Consider the following 14214-nt stretch of genomic DNA (forward strand, 5'->3'; position numbering starts at 1 on the left):
AATTAACAGTCAGTTTGCGTGGAATGAGACTAATCAAGCTGGTTGCTAAAGTTAATTCCATTAACATAAAATCTCTTGTAATCCAAAATTTCATAAGCCACAACAGATCTGTGTAAATTTAGGTGTAAGTTATATCCACAGCTTGTATAATGTTCGTGATAGAAGAGTTGTGAAAGCTTCGCTTTCATAGGTCAATAGTTCAAGACAAGAAATGGGCTATTCCAGTTGAAATCCATTAATATCCCTTACTGTGGGTATTGGTTTCAAATAGAGCCACCCATTCACATATAAACCCAATTTAAACTTCCCAGTGTGGAGGATTAAGATCACGTCTTCCATAAGGGTTATATGGATATCAATTGAATATATGAATACAAAAGCCACCCAAGTCCATACTATAGCCAAATTGAGTTAAGCATGGGAAACTGTATTGCTATATATAGGCCTGTCATATGTATGAAAGAACAACTCAAATTCATCCTCTGTGTCTATTGAGCATGTGATAAATAGCATATATGAAAGAATCAACCCAAGTCCATGATTTGAGTCTTGTAACACATTGATTGAAATCCAGTATGTATAAAAGTCCACTTGTAACATGTGTAACATCTTCATTCCTGGAGAGTGACTTTTGAAAAAAATGGGTTTAATCAAGGAAAGTGTGTGGTTTATATTACATGGCAGAATGCTTATCAACATTATACATAACTGTGTGCTTTATTTTGTATTATCTTACTAGTGGTAATCTCATTCCAACATTATTGTCTTTGTATATGATTCAAAAAACCACCCAAGTCCAGAATTTAAAATGAACCCCACGAAGTCCCTGAAATGCTAATCGTCATACCTAATACAGTTTAACCCACCCACTTGCACGTACAACTTACCATATTGACCAGGTAAATCTAACGGAAAGAATTAAAATAATACACAGGTTTTTTTCTCAAAATCACTTCCCATGGACTTGGGTGGGTTTTGGATTCATGTATTCAATTGGAATAGCCTAATTGATTTGGAACAAACCTGCAAGAATAAAGTTCCATCTGCATTATCTTATTTTGTCATTTGCTTAAAAAGTTACCTTTTTAAGAGTCTTCATTGAGCACTGAGCAGCGACGTAGCTTGCGACACCATCACGGCGTCTTCATTCAGCGTAGTGATGTTTTGTTTACAATCCTCCGGTCACATGACCACCCGATGGGCGGTCAAGTGTTAGCAGATCATTGTAGATGGCGGGCAGGTCGTATCCGGCGTCCCTGTTGAGCGTGGGTCTTTGTGTCTTAATCTCTATGGCTTCCTTGATCTTCCTGTTCCAAAAATGGTCTTCCCTGCCGATGACTTCCACATCTTCTATTCAATACTGATATCATGTTTATGATCAGCTTTGTGATCACCGACTGCTGTTCGGGGGGCAGTGGTTCTAGTGTGACCGGAGGATTGTAAACAAAACATCACTACGCTGAATGAAGACGCCGTGATGGTGTCGCAAGCTACGTCGCTGCTCAATGAAGACTCTGAAAAAGGTAACTTTTTAAGCAAATGTTAAACATGACAGAGTCCAATATCAGTATCCACGTTGCTATCTTATTTTGTGTTTAAAATATGAAATAATCAATTATGCCTATATCGCTTGATTGATTTAAATATTCTTATTTTAAGGTCAGCAAATTGGGTTTTGAGAATATCGATGCCTTGGAGCCATCAGAAGAAATGTTAAAGAGGTTGCCACGAAACTTGTACAAGAACATCTACAAGGAAGCGTTAGATCCTGTAAAACAATCGAGCATTCCAGACAGTAAGTAAGCAAACTTTAATATCATGGTTAGATCTGGTGGAGGTAGGATGGAATGGGCCAGGATGATTTTATATCCCAGCATGCACTACATCATTCTCGTTCATGTCCCAAAAGTGTTCAAAAGTGTCCTCATATGAGACCACTCATACCGGAACCTTCAAAAAAGGACCTGAAAATTCAAGATCCTTTTGGTGAATAATCACAGGCTCTGGAGTCTCTTTAGAGATCCAGATCATGTTCCTCGGAGTGACCAAAGATCCTGAAACAACAAATAAAGCATCCAAAATCAGTCCTATTTATGCGTCGTGAAAAGTATTATCAATTATTAAGATGGATGTTTGGATCATAAATCACAACATTTTTCTGCGACCTATGGTTTTTGACCTATGACCTTATTGATAAGTAGGCATGAAATATGATTACTCTATTATAATTCGTTATAGTTTCGTATTTTATTGTTAGAAATATAATATAACACACTCTTTAAAAGGTTAAGTCAAATCGAATGGGACTAGATTCCTAGTTAACAGATTAGATTTCACTAGATTTCTAGTCAAACCTAACCAGAAATCAGTAAATTTTGACAATAGTCGGGTCAAATTGTGGCCAAATGTGACAAGAAATCTACGGTATTGTGATCTTATTTTACTAGGATGTAGTCCAATTTGACAAGACCTTTTTAAGAACGTAATTTCATCTTGTTTCTTGGAATAGATTCCTATGACTGCATTGTCAGCACTGGTTCTGTATTGGAAGGTCACATTGAAGGAGCACATTTTCCAGAATTCATAAGAATTCTTAAGCCAGGTAAAAAATATCTTTAGTGATTTATTTCAAGCAAGCAATGTACAGAATGAGTAATAAAGGGGAATAGAGAAAGGAAAACATTTTTATTTTAGAACCATGTTGACCTTTTTAGGTTTTAAACAGTTAATGATATATCCATTAGTGACCTTGCGTGAAAAAATTCAGGAATTAGCATTTACCGTTCTGTTTTTATGGCACATTTATTCAGCGATACCCAATTTTAATGTTTGTCCACGAGATATCTAAAATTCGAATGTCATTTTTTTAAACCTCATTGGCACTGAAATAGAATGGAGCACCCGAAGTGTTATAGACCTTTTCCGTAATTGCCCACCTTTCGCCGTAGATGGGGTAAACATCGACGTCACGTGACAAAAAAATATCGAAAGCGAGGGAAAATTTCGCCGTAGGAGCAAACATCAATGTCACGTGACAAAAAATATCGAAAGCGAGGGCAAATTCCATGTTTACCCCGTCTACGGCGAAAGGGGGAAAATTACGGAAAAGGTCTATTGCCCCTGGTCTTGTTTAAGTAGAGGAAAGATTATTTGTTGACTCGTTGAGGTAAATTTATACTGGTCACACAACTAAGAAAATCTACTATTTTAATGTAATGGTTTTTTACTGGAAATTGAAATTAGGTTGCACCACCATATTATAAGGTGGTGCGAAATCTTGAGTGATGCACTAGGCTTGTGGGATCAACCAATACGGTGCGATTCGAAGTCTGCAAACATTTAGAGAATAAATGATAGGATTTTGTCTTTTGCCTATCCAATATCGTGTCATAATGGATGGGCTGGCCAATATTTTGAGTAGTGCACATTGGACAGGCAGGTCCAATATTTTTATCGTAGTGGATACCGGCTGCGCCGGCATCCACTACTCAAAATACGGGACTTGCCTATCGTCTATCATACGGTAAAAAATTAACAAAATATTAAGCTGTTACCACTACGCCGAAAAGTAGACCCACGTTAAGAGTGATTAGTTGACAAAGTAGACAAAGTACAGGACTTTAATTAATAATTTGTGATACTTGTGGCGAGATGTCACAAGAAAATTCTCAAAATAAAATATTTTGATATTAATCCACGATGTTATAAGGCCCGCCGATTACGAGCTGATAAAAGTACATGTAATAATAATGTACACTGTACATATTTCTCTTTAAATACAACCAATAAGTTTGTTGCTGACATAATTTATTCCTTTACATTTGATGCTGTTTAAGATGTAAATATTTTCAATTTGTGATTTTCAATTTCTTTGTTCAGATGGACTGATCATCTTTAATATATCGGATAGGTTCAGCGACTTCCGTGAGAGAGTAGAGGCTGATATACAGGCTCTCTTGGTAGACGGCAGCCTCGAAAGTGTTACAAAACAGCGCAGTGTTTATATTTACAATTTCGAAGACGCCAATATATATACAATTAGGAGAGCATAAAATACAAATAATTAAAATGTAAACAAAAAATAGTAGTTTTCTTTAATATGTTTTTGCTTTTAGTGTTTTTGTTTTGTGTGTGTGTATGAAAGGTAAATGCGATTTATTCAAGAGGTGGTTGATTGCACAAAAACAATTTAATAGAATTAGGTTGACGTCAGTTCAATTTTGTATGACAGAAGTTTCATTTTAGTCATTACGACACCGATTTTATGAAGTGAACACCTTTCTTCATGCTCTATAGCTGTATAGGATGTCTCTGACACCCTCACCCCAGATGGTCCATACAATTCCCCCATCCCAGTAGCGTAGCCAGGGGGGGGGGGGGGGGGCGGGGGGCAGGGTGCCCCCTGACAGTGAGGGCCCCCCTGACAAAAAAATGAAAGAAAAAGTGCCCCTCATACTGCAGTTACTGTCCGTTTTCCTATACACAATACACAGTGCTCTCACCATTGACGCGCGACCTTTACAAATAGTGATGTTAGAAGTATATTGCATTTGCCTAGTTAACATCACTGTGTGAAAAATAACCGGCCAATATTTAAACTATTCTCCAAACTTCTAGCAAATATATTTCTCTAACATGACCTAAAATTACAGCTAGGTTAGATGTTCAGAAGGGGTCGCACTTTCGTAGAATATGAGTGAGGGCAAAGCATAGCTACAACCCTGGACAAAAGGGTTGTAATGAAATTAGTACGGTATTGCAAATGAGCCCCCGTTCCCCCCGATCAATGTTGAATCCTGACATTTGGTTCATGTGCGCTCAGTAGTACCCAACATTGATTGGTGGGGCAGGGGGAGGTATTGGGGGTGAGGGTAATGTTTAGACTTGACACTCAAGAAAGTGCCATTTCATCACTCTAGAAATAACGAAAATATGGCCATTACTAAGGTGCACATTCTATTTTTCATTCCAACCTATTTTGTCTAGCATTGTATTTGAAAAGTTGAAAAAAAATCATCTAATTTTGGTTTTTTGGCCATAAAATGAAAAGTAAATAAGATATGGACCTGCACTTTAGAGGCTAAGCAGCTCTTATCATTATCCTTTACCACAAAAAGTAACAATAGCTAATCCGTCATATTTAGGGACTAGTCACTAAAATTCCTAATATCCTATTTTTGGCCCTGTTTAGAAACACAATTGATGACTTTAAATAAAAAAAAAATAAGTCTACAAACTTGTAAAACATTATTTAGATCAACAAAAATCTGAAATCTATTCTGTATAAATAGATACTAAGGAAAAATAAAATATCGGGATCAAAATAAAAAAGCGACCATGCAGGATTCGAACCCGCGCTGTCAAATCTGCTCGTTTAACTGGTACGCGCTCTACCAATGGAGCTATTTAATGTTACTCGATTTGTTTGCGATAATTTAGACCATATCAATGTATGAGTTTTACGGTATGCAGACACAATAAAGATTTTAATACTATGTCCGAGCAAGGCGCGGTATTGGTTATTATCGCAATTAGCGCAATTTTGCTATTACTGTTATTAGCGTTATGTTAGTGTATAAGGCTATGGGAATTAGCGCTAATTACAGTGCTAATAGGAAAATGCGTTAATTGCGATAATAGCCAGAACATTTTTTATCAGTAGCAAAGAATTAGCAAATCATGCTATTAGCGCTACTATCGCTAATAACGAATAGTTAGCAGTATTTTGCTAGTTATGCTAATAAGAAAATACTAAGGAGACGCGCTATTAGCGCTAATAGCGCTAATAACGAATAGGTAGCAGTGTTTTTGCTAGTTATGCTAATAAGAAAATACTAAGGGGACGCGCTATTAGCGCTAATAGCGCTAATAGCGCTAATAACGAATAGTTAGCAGTGTTTTGCTAGTTATGCTAATAAGAAAATACTATGGGGACGCGCTATTAGCGCTAATAGCGCTAATAACGAATAGTTAGCAGTGTTTTGCTAGTTATGCTAATAAGAAAATACTAAGAAGACGCGCTATTAGCGCTAATAGCGCTAATAGCGCTAATAACGAATAGTTAGCAGTATTGTGCTAGTTATGCTAATAAGAAAATCCTAAGCAGACGCGCTATTAGCGCTAATAGCGCTAATAGCGCTAATAACGAATAGTTAGCAGTATTGTGCTAGTTATGCTAATAAGAAAATACTAAGGAGACGCGCTATTAGCGCTAATAGCGCTAATAGCGCTAATAACGAATAGTTAGCAGTGTTTTGCTAGTTATGCTAATAAGAAAATACTAAGGGGACGCGCTATTAGCGCTAATAGCGCTAATAACGAATAGTTAGCAGTGTTTTGTTAGTTATGCTAATAAGAAAATACTAAGGGGACGTGCTAATAGCGCTAATAGCGCTAATAACGAATAGTTAGCAGTGTTTTGCTAGTTATGCTAATAATAAATTACTAAGGGGACGCGCTATTAGCGCTAATAGCGCTAATAACGAATAGTTAGCAGTGTTTTTGCTAGTTATGCTAATAAGAAAATACTAAGGGGACGTGCTATTAGCGCTAATAGCGCTAATAACGAATAGTTAGCAGTGTTTTGCTAGTTATGCTAATAAGAAAATACTAAGGGGACGTGCTATTAGCGCTAATAACGAATAGTTAGCAGTGTTTTTGCTAGTTATGCTAATAAGAAAATACTAAGGTGACGCGCTATAAGCTCTAATAGCGCTAATAGTGCGAATAACGAATAGTTAGCAGTGTTTTTGCTAGTTATGCTAATAAGGAAATACTAAGGTGACGCGCTATTAGCGCTAATAGCGCTAATAACGAATAGTTAGCAGTGTTTTTGCTAGTTATGCTAATAAGGAAATACTAAGGTGACGCGCTATTAGCGCTAATAGCGCTAATAACGAATAGTTAGCAGTGTTTTTGCTAGTTATGCTAATAAGAAAATACTAAGGGGACGTGCTATTAGCGCTAATAGCGCTAATAGCGCTAATAACGAATAGTTAGCAGTGTTTTGCTAGTTATGCTAATAAGAAAATACTAAGGTGACGCGCTATAAGCTCTAATAGCGCTAATAACGAATAGGTAGCAGTGTTTTTGCTAGTTATGCTAATAAGAAAATACTAAGGTGACGCGCTATAAGCTCTAATAGCGCTAATAGTGCGAATAACGAATAGTTAGCAGTGTTTTTGCTAGTTATGCTAATAAGAAAATACTAAGGAGACGCGCTATTAGCGCTAATAGCGATTAATAACACGTCATATGCAATTGTGCTAAATTTGAAAATATTCTAACTTTTGGGAAAGCGCGCTATTAGCGCTAATAGCGAGTAATAGCACGTCATATACAATTATGCTAAATTTTAAAAAGATTCTACGGAAAGTCTACGGAAAGCGCGCTATAATAGCGAGTAATAGCACGTCATATGTAATTGTGCTAAATTTAAAAAAAATTTAACTCTAGGGAAAGCGCGCTATTAGCGCTAATAGCGCTATTATCGCTAATAGCCAGTAATAGCACGTCATATGCAATTGTGCTAAATTTATATTGGAACTCACTTGGAGTGTTTAGTTGTCGTATGGGAGTCTCCGGCCTCAGGCCTGTCGGCCCTACGGCCTTGGTGTTTTTTTGTTGGTGGTGCGGACAGCGGTCACCATAACTTTCTTGCCCTGCGGTTCCCTTTTATATTGGAACTCACTTGGTGTGATTACTTGTCGTATGGGAGTCTCCGGCCTCGGGCCTGCCGGTCCCGCGGCCTTGATGTTTTTTGTTGATGGTGGGGACAGTGGTCACACTGGCTTTGTTGCCCTGCGGGGCCCTTTTATATTGGAAGTCACTTGGAGTGTTTAGTTGTCGTATGGGGAGTCTCCGGCATCAGGCCTGCCGGCCCTGCGGCCTTAATATTTTTGTTGATGGTGGGGACAGCGGTCACACTAGCTTTCTTGCCCTGCGGGGCCCTTTTATATTGGAACTCACTTGTTGTGTTTAGTTATCGTATGGGAGTCACCGGCCTCCGGGCCTGCCGGCCCTGCGGCCTTGATGTTTTTTGTTGATGTTGGGGACAGGGGTCACACTAAGTTTCTTGCCGATGGTGGGGACAGCGGTCACACAAAATTTCTTGCCCTGCGGGGCCCTTTTATATTGGAACTCACTTGGAGTGTTTAGTTGTCGTATGGGAGTCACCTGCCTCGGGTCTGCCGGCCCTGCGGCCTTGATGTTTTTTGCTGATGGTGGGGACAGCGGTCACACTAGGTTTCTTGCCTTGCGGGGCCCTTTTTATATTGGAACTCACTTGGAGTGTTTAGTTGTCGTATGGAGTCACCGGCCTCAGGCCTGCCGGCCCTGCGGCCTTGATGTTTTTTGTTGATGTTGGGGACAGGGGTCACACTAAGTTTCTTGCCCTGCGGGGCCCATTTATTTGGGAACTCACTTGGAGTATTTAGTTGTCGTATGGAGTCACCGGCCTGGGGCCTGCCGGCCCTGCGGCCTTGATGTTTTTTGCTGATGGTGGGGACAGCGGTCACACAAAATTTATTGCCCTGCGGGGCCCTTTTATATTGGAACTCACTTGGAGTGTTTAGTTGTCGTATGGAGTCACCGGCCTCAGGCCTGCCGGCCCTGCGGCCTTGATGTTTTTTGCTGATGGTGGGGACAGCGGTCACACAAAATTTCTTGATTTGCGGGGCCCTTTTATATTGGAACTCACTTGGAGTGTTTAGTTGTCGTATGGAGTCACCGGCCTCGGGCCTGCCGGCCCTGCGGCCTTGATGTTTTTTCGCTGATGGTGGGGACAGCGGTCACACAAAATTTATTATTGATTTGCGGGGCCCTTTTTATATTGGAACTCACTTGGAGTGTTTAGTTGTCGTATGTGTGTGTCAGCCTTCAGGCCTGCCGGGGAAGAGCGTTTGATAGTTTTAGGCTGATGGTGGGGACAGCGGTCACACAAAATGTATTGCCCTGCGGGGCCCTTTTATATTGGAAATCACTTGGAGTGTTTAGTTGTCGTATGGGACTCACCGGCCTCGGGCCTGCCGGCCCTGCGGCATTGATGTTTTTTGCTGATGGTGGGGACAGCGGTCACACAAAATTTCTTGCCCTGCGGGGCCCTTTTATATTGGAACTCACTTGGAGTGTTAAGTTGTCGTATGGAGTCTCCGGCCTCGGGCCTGCCAGCCCTGCGGCCTTGATGTTTTTTGTTGATGTTGGGGACAGGGGTCACACTAAGTTTCTTGCCCTGCGGGGCCCATTTATTTTGGAACTCACTTGGAGTATTTAGTTGTCGTATGGAGTCACCGGCCTCAGGCCTGCCGGCCCTGCGGCCTTGATGTTTTTGCTGATGGTGGGGACAGCGGTCACACAAAATTTATTGCCCTGCGGGGCCCTTTTTATATTGGAACTCACTTGGAGTGTTTAGTTGTCGTATGGAGTCACCGGCCTGGGGCCTGCCGGCCCTGCGGCCTTGATGTTTTTGGCTGATGGTGGGGACAGCGGTCACACAAAATTTATTGCCCTGCGGGGCCCTTTTATATTGGTACTCACTTGGAGTGTTTAGTTGTCGTATGGGAGTCACCGGCCTCGGGCCTGCCGGCCCTGCGGCCTTGATGTTTTTTGCTGATGGTGGGGACAGCGGTCACACAAAATTTCTTGCCCTGCGGGGCCCTTTTATATTGGAACTCACTTGGAGTGTTTAGTTGTCGTATGGGACTCACTGGCCTCGGGCCTGCCGGCCCTGCGGCATTGATGTTTTTTGATGATGGTGGGGACAGCGGTCACACAAAAGTTATTGCCCTGCGGGGCCCTTTTATATTGGAACTCACTTGGAGTGTTAAGTTGTCGTATATTGGGGTCCAACTTGGAGTGTTTAGTCGTTGTATGGAAGTCTCCGGCCTCGACAGCCCGTCATCCAGTAGAGACAGCACGTCAACATCAAGGTTACTCATTGCAGTGACGGACTGTCTCTACTGGATGACATTATTGGTACACCACACGCTATTAGCGCTAATAGCGCACATCACGCTAATGTGCGCTATTAGCGCTATTAGCGCTAATAGCGCTAATAGCGCCCCTATGTAGAGAAAGTGTTAATTTTTAACAATTTTAATTACTTGCGCTACTACTTGCTATAAGCGCTAATAGCATATTGTGTGCTAATTCACGCTAACATTGCTATTAGCGCTGGTAGCGCCATTTACTATGACTTTTAATATTTTGTTACTATAGCACAATTGCAAATGACACGCTATTCGGTGCTAATAACGCTATTAGCATTACTTGCGCTAGTACTTGCCATTAGCGCTAATAGCACATTGTGTGTTAATACACGTTATTAGCGCTATTAACGCTGATAGCGTACTTGTAATATTTTGTTACTATAGCATAATTGCAAATAACACGCTTTTCGGTGTTAAAAACGCCATTGGCATTACTTGCACTAGTACTTGATATTAGCGCTAATAGCGCACATCACGCTAATGATCGCTATTAGCACTATTAGCGCTAATAGCGCTAATAGCGCCCTTATGTAGAGAAAGTGTTAATTTTTAACAATTTTGATTACTTGCGCTACTACTTGCTATTAGCGCTAATAGCATATTGTGTGCTAATTCACGCTAACAGTGCTATTAGCGCTGGTAGCGCCATTTACTAGTGACTTTTAATATTTTGTTACTATAGCACAATTGCAAATGACACGCTATTCGGTGCTAATAACGCTATTAGCATTACTTGCGCTAGTACTTGCCATTAGCGCTAATAGCACATTGTGTGTTAATACACGTTATTAGCGTTATTAGCGCTATTAACGCTGATAGCGTACTTTTAATATTTTGTTACTATAGCACAATTGCAAATAACGCGCTATTCGGTGTTAAAACGCCATTGGCATTACTTGCGCTAGTACTTGCTATTAGCGCTAATAGCATATTGTGTGCTAATACACGCTAATAGCGCTATTAGCGCTGGTAGCGCCATTTACTGTGGCTCTTTTAATATTTTGTTACTATAGCACAATTGCAAATGACACGATATTCGGTGTTAATAACGCCATTAGCATTACTTGCGCTAGTATTGGATATTAGCGCTAATAGCATGTTGTGTGTTAATACACGCTAATAGCGTTATTAGCGCTGGTAGCGCCATTTACTATGACTTTTGATATTTTCTTACTATAGCACAATTGCAAATGACACGCTAATTGGTGTTAATAACGCCATTATCATTACTTGCGCTAGTACTTGCTATTAGCGCTAATAGCATATTGTGTGCTAATACACGCTAATAGCGCTATTAGCGCTGGTAGCGCCATTTACTATGGCTCTTTTAATATTTTGTTACTATAGCACAATTGCAAATGACACGCTAATAGGTGTTAATAACGCCATTAACATTACCTGCGCGAGTACTTGCTATTAGCGCTAATAGCATATTGTGTGCTAATACACGATTATAGCGCTATTAGCGCTGGTAGCGCCATTTACTATAACTTTTAATATTTTGTTACTATAGCACAATTGCAAATGACACGATAGTCGGTGTTAATAACGCCATTAGCATTACTTGCGCTAGTATTGGATATTAGCGCTAATAGCATATTGTGTGTTAATACACGCTAATAGCGTTATTAGCGCTGGTAGCGCCATTTACTATGACTTTTGATATTTTCTTACTATAGCACAATTGCAAATGACACGCTAATTGGTGTTAATAACGCCATTATCATTACTTGCGCTAGTACTTGCTATTAGCGCTAATAGCATATTGTGTGCTAATACACGATAATAGCGCTATTAGCGCTGGTAGCGCCATTTACTATGACTTTTAACATTTTGTTGCTATAGCACAATTACAAATGACACGCTATTCGGTGCTAATAACGCCATTAGCATTACTTGCGCTAGTACTTGCCATTAGCGCTAATAGCACATTGTGTGCTAATACACGTTATTAGCGTTATTAACGCTTTTCAATTAGCAAATAAATTAGCAAATTTCAAATAGCACGCAAGCGTTATTTGAATATTAGCACCTGTTAGCGTTCATCTGATAATTGCGCGCTATGACGCTAAATAGCGGTAATAGCACGGTTTTCATTCTTTCAGCGCTAATTAGCATTGTTAGCATCTTGGCGCGCTAACGCGCGCTAACGCGCTAAATGACCAATATCGCGCTTGGGTCCTATGTCCCTATACTGTTTACAGGCTTGCATACCGTGCATTTGTCTATTTATGTCAAGTTTTGGAATCTAATTTGTGAAGAAAAGGTCTGAATACCGTGGTTCTCTATTCAATAAGCCAATTATTGTTGCATAAAACAAGTGGATTAGTTTAAAACACTTTTTATTCATTTATAAAGAATCTCTAGTACAAAAGTGCACGTAGAATTACAACGCCTCAATAGCTCAGTGGATAAGGCGACTGGCAGTTAACGGAAGGGCTTGGGTTCAATTCCCGGCATTTTTTTAAATTTCTTTTGTTTTAATTTGCTTTTGCCTATGAATAAAAATTAAATTAAATGCTTCGTTTTTGTACTGAACATTTGATTTTAATTTTCCTTTCTACAGACTTACAATAAGAACAATATAGCTATAAAACCTGTAAAATATACTACACGTGTTAACTATCTACTGAAGACGAAATAATGATTTTCTATGTATTTTGTATATTTTTAACTTCAAAAAACATTTATTTCAGTTTTTCATGTTCTGTTTCTAAGATTATACTTTCATGAATTACATTTATGATATTTCATTTACATGTAAAGGGTAAAATGAACATTTCTTGGACGTACAACACTTATAATGCAATATATGACGTTATATGAGCTACTTTAGTTGAATTGCATGAACTTCAAATTAAAGGTTGCATGTACATAAACTGACCGCTCCCTTACACTAGTGACACTAAAACAATTTTGGTTTTGTCATTGAGGAAAAGACAATTAATTTTTTTATTTTGATGTAAATTTTCATGTAAATCGGACAAAGAATAAAAAAAACTATAGCTATAAAACATGTGTCATTATGTAATTTCGGGTAGCCTTAGTATTTGAAAAGTTGAAAAAAAATCATCTAATTTTGGTTTTTTGGCCATAAAATGAAAAGTAAATAAGATATGGACCTGCAATTTGGAGGCTAAGCAGCTCTTATCATTATCCTTTACCACAAAAAGTAACAATAGCTAATCCGTCATATTTAGGGACTAGTCACTAAAATTCCTAATATCCTATTTTTGGCCCTGTTTAGAAACACAATTGATGACTTTAAATGCCAAAAAAATAAGTCTACAAACTTGTAAAACATTATTTAGATCAACAAAAATCTGAAATCTATTCTGTATAAATAAATACTAAGGAAAAATAAAATATCGGGATCAAAATAAAAAAGCGACCATGCAGGATTCGAACCCGCGCTGTCAAATCTGCTCGTTTAACTGGTACGCGCTCTACCAATGGAGCTATTTAATGTTACTCGATTTGTTTGCGATAATTTAGACCATATCAATGTATGAGTTTTACGGTATGCAGACACAATAAAGATTTTAATACAATGTCCCTATACTGTTTACAGGCTTGCATACCGTGCATTTGTCTATTTATGTCAAGTTTTGGAATCTAATTTGTGAAGAAAAGGTCTGAATACCGTGGTTCTCTATTCAATAAGCCAATTATTGTTGCATAAAACAAGTGGATTAGTTTAAAACACTTTTTATTCATTTATAAAGAATCTCTAGTACAAAAGTGCACGTAGAATTACAACGCCTCAATAGCTCAGTGGATAAGGCGACTGGCAGTTAACGGAAGGGCTTGGGTTCAATTCCCGGCATTTTTAAAATTTCTTTTGTTTTAATTTGCTTTTGCCTATGAATAAAAATTAAATTAAATGCTTCGTTTTTGTACTGAACATTTGATTTTAATTTTCCTTTCTACAGACTTACAATAAGAACAATATAGCTATAAAACCTGTAAAATATACTACACATGTTAACTATCTACTGAAGACGAAATAATGATTTTCTATGTATTTTGTATATTTTTTAACTTCAAAAAACATTTATTTCAGTTTTTCATGTTCCGTTTCTAAGATTATACTTTCATGAATTACATTTATGATATTTCATTTACATGTAAAGGGTAAAATGAACATTTCTTGGACGTACAACACTTATAATGCAATATATGACGTTATATGAGCTACTTTAGTTGAATTGCATGAACTTCAAATTAA

The sequence above is a fragment of the Amphiura filiformis genome, chromosome 11, assembly GCF_039555335.1.
Source record: "Amphiura filiformis chromosome 11, Afil_fr2py, whole genome shotgun sequence".
In the NCBI taxonomy this organism is placed as follows: Eukaryota; Metazoa; Echinodermata; class Ophiuroidea; order Amphilepidida; family Amphiuridae; genus Amphiura; species Amphiura filiformis.